The sequence below is a fragment of the Aplysia californica genome, unplaced genomic scaffold (genome assembly GCF_000002075.1).
Source record: "Aplysia californica isolate F4 #8 unplaced genomic scaffold, AplCal3.0 scaffold01573, whole genome shotgun sequence".
Taxonomy (NCBI): domain Eukaryota; kingdom Metazoa; phylum Mollusca; class Gastropoda; order Aplysiida; family Aplysiidae; genus Aplysia; species Aplysia californica.
In genome coordinates, this window is record NW_004798843.1 from 55435 (window position 1) to 59109 (window position 3675).

The window sequence follows — 3675 nt, forward strand, 5'->3', positions numbered from 1 at the left end:
GTTATTTGGATTGACAGGCCTACTTCTTTTAAAAACTCCTGAGGTGGGATCAGTCATGGATGTGAGGTAGCAGTGACTGGAGACTGGACTTGTCCATGAAACACCTGAAGTACCGCAGGTGACTGCTGCTTGTTCACGCTCTTGAAGTCCGTAGTTTGACCTCAAAGTACATTTGACCAAGGGCTGACCGACTCTCAGTTATCTGGAAAATGTCAGGCCTGGTTTAGTTTTTCTTAAGGCTCGTTTGTTTAAGAGTTAATGTATCGGACATGTTCATTTCTTTCTGTTTTGACCAAATGCTCACTGTAACATATGCGTGTATGACAATGTTGTTGTTATTTTATTGATTGAATAAATCAATTTTATTATTCAATATTAATATAATATATATATTATATAAAATATAATTAAATAATGTCAATATTATTATTAGCCTGTTTTAATACTGTACTGTTATTTTAGAGGCAGGACCTCAGAATCCCATCTCTGATACGACCAAGCCAAAGTGGAGAACTTTAAAAACTCTGTAATACAACCCAAGCCCGAGAGCATCCCGTTGGGGATTTAAACCAGGGCCATCCGCTCACTAGCCCAGTATGATACCATCTGAGTTACCAATGCACCCATGTATGACAAGCTGAAGGTTGTTCAGAATACAAGAATTTGATCCGTTACTATATTTTATCTGTTACCATACGTAGATACTATACATTTTAATATGTTATTATGCGGATACGATGTATTTTCCAAGAAGTACAGACATAACAATATTATCTGCATGCTGTTTTCAGTATATTCTGCAGCATTCATAAAATTTATCATTTCTATCTAGTCTGGAATTTCTGTATAGAATACAAGGCCAGTTTCTATGTATGTTACATTTGCTCCCTGAATAAGTGACAGACAGAGCTTTGTACAAATGCAGTTAATGTGTTATTTGTTGTGTGTATTCTGAGTGTCGCCTTGTCTGGGTCAAAGAGTTTGTTTTTTTGTTTTTGTAAAGTGTTTTACGGCGCTCGCAACTGCATAAGGTCATATGAGCGCGCGGGACACACCTAATATTTTCAGTTGGTAGGAAATTTTGAATTTTGCCCGGGTGGCGGCCGAAGCCTACTCTTATCGATTTTAGGCCACCAAGGGATCTTTAACGTGCGCAACTTGCACACGGGCCCTCCGAGATTTTTTGCCCTTGTCCGAGAAGGCTAGGTGTAGATCTTTCCTACCAGAAGATCAGGGGTGTGGCTGAAAGACAGCAGTAAGAAGAAGCGAAGGAGTAGCAGTAGAAAGGCTGCAGAAAGAATCAGAAGCCCAGAGGAAGGGGCAAAGGAGGTGAGGGGGATGGGGCAGAAAGTGGAGACGAAAGCAGACGACAGAACATTGCTAGAGAGCAGGAAATGAGGTGAAAGGAGACAAATTTAGAGAAGAAAATTTTTCGGTCGCTACCCGGAAGCGAACCCGGGACCTTTGAATGAGAGGCCAACACCTTTACCTCTAGGCCACGAGAGCCCCCGGGTCAAAGAGTGTGTGTCACCTTTGTAAGTATACTTGTACAATGGAGTTTGCTTAAACTGAAATATCTGAGACGACTGGATTTTCTTTGTTTTAGTTCGGTTTTCGATCTCTAGAGAGGTTTCTCAAATACGAGGACGACAAAAAAAGAAATTGTGGATTATATTTTTATTTTCTTTTGGTTTACCTCCATTGTCAGATTAAACGTGTTCGTTTTTAGTGGGCTTCACTACTGTATGTATTTAACATTTATACTGCAGAGGGAGGGGAAGGAGAGAGCGAGAGAAAGAAAAAGAGAGAGAGAGAAAAAGAATGCATCCTATGCGGTCTTATTTTGTAATATTCCTGTTGCTTGTTGTCTTAGCAGCTGGAAAACCGCCTTAGACTTAGAGGACTTTTTCTACTAACCCCAAAGTCTTACTCGTGTCTTTTCATTCAATGCAGATGTCTTGGGTGCTGAGGTATGAGTCTGTGCTTTAGATTACAAACTTGATCTACCATTCAGAAATTCTGCCTCCTCCCTCGCCTCCTCCTCCTTCCTCTTCTTCTTTTTTCTTCTTCTTCTTCTTCTTTTTCTTCTTCTTCCTTCTTCTTCTTCTTCTTCTTCTTCTTCTTCTTCTTCTTCTTCTTCTTCTTCTTCTTCTTCTTCTTCTTCTTCTTCTTCTTCTTCTTCTTCTTCTTCTTCTTCTTCTTCTTCTTTCTTCTTCTCTTCCTCCTCCTCTTCCTCCCTCCTCCTCCTCCTCCTCCTCCCTCCTCCTCCTCCTCCTCCCCCCTCCTCCTCCTCCTCCTCCTCCTCCTCCTCCTCCTCCTCCTCCATTCTACCTGCCTGAGTTGTTTTGGTTCCCCATTGACACAATTTAGATTTTTTAATTTTAATAGACGGGCTACTTTGACCCTGCCTGCAAGGGCCAACTCGGGTTAACAGGGGTGCAATTTCCAAGCAGACAGGTGGAGATGCTAGTTTACCTTCGTCAACCTGTGACTAAGAGTGGTTGGCGGGTGCTCTGGTCTGGTTTGTTCCTTCTTTTCTATTTAACGTCTATTGACCGTATTGGTCCTCTTTCTTTTCTTTGTATGTTACCCTGATCTTATAAAAGATAAAACATTTAGTCTTCAGCTCTTGATTGACCTAATTGTATTAAAAGTGATGTAAAGCTCCTACTAAAATGAAATAATTTAACTGAGACCTATAACAGGCTTGCCATCCTTCCTGAATTTTTCAGGAAATTCCAGAATTGCCATCGTCGTGTGATGTCTCCCCCCCCACCCAAAAAAATATTTTTTTTTAAAATTATTTTTTCTTAGAAAAGGCATAGAAATGCTGAGGATGAAGGAATATATGTAGTAGCTGTACTGTTACATTCTCATCTCTCTCTCTCTCTCTCTCTCTCTCTCTCTGTCTCTGTCTCTGTCTCTCTCTCTCTGTCTCTCTCTCTGTCTCTCTGTCTCTCTCTCTGTCTCTCTCTCTGTCTCTCTCTCTCTGTCTCTCTCTCTGTCTCTCTCTCTCTCTCTCTGTCTCTCTCTCTGTCTCTCTCTCTCTCTCTCTGTCTCTCTCTCTCTCTCTCTCTCTCTCTGTTTCTCCTCTGGTTTGTTTGAGCTGTTTTTGTGGTATGGGTGTTGGTTTTTTTAGTAGCCTATCACAGAAGTGTGTGTCCGTGGCGCTCGGGAGCAATCAAAATTCCAGAATTCAGTATCTCAAAAGTTGGCAAGCCTGCTATAAGGTTGTGAGTCCTGTTGTGATACTATCCCAGAGTCTTTCATGTACCTTACTGTACGTCATCAAATGACAGTCGAAATTGTCTAAGACAATCGAGGAGAAAAGTTGCCGTCCTAGGCAGATGGCCATCTTACTACACTCTATCATTGTAATTTTTTTTCTTAAATGTAGGGGGGGGGGATAGGAAGTAGCCGTGTGTACAGGTGATTATTGTATACAGGTGGACGTTAGTTGAGTTAGAGCAGGTTTGACTGTATAGAATGCATGTACAGATGAAGAAGCTGGTAGACTTGAAAGCAATATTTTGATATTATCTATAAATTGTATATTATAATCATCCGATAATAAGATTTAAGATGCCCAAACTTTTTCTTGGCAAGCACTATGACTTTTTCTTAGTGGCTGTTTCATACATTACCACTCTCAAACAAATCAACGTTTTTAACTTA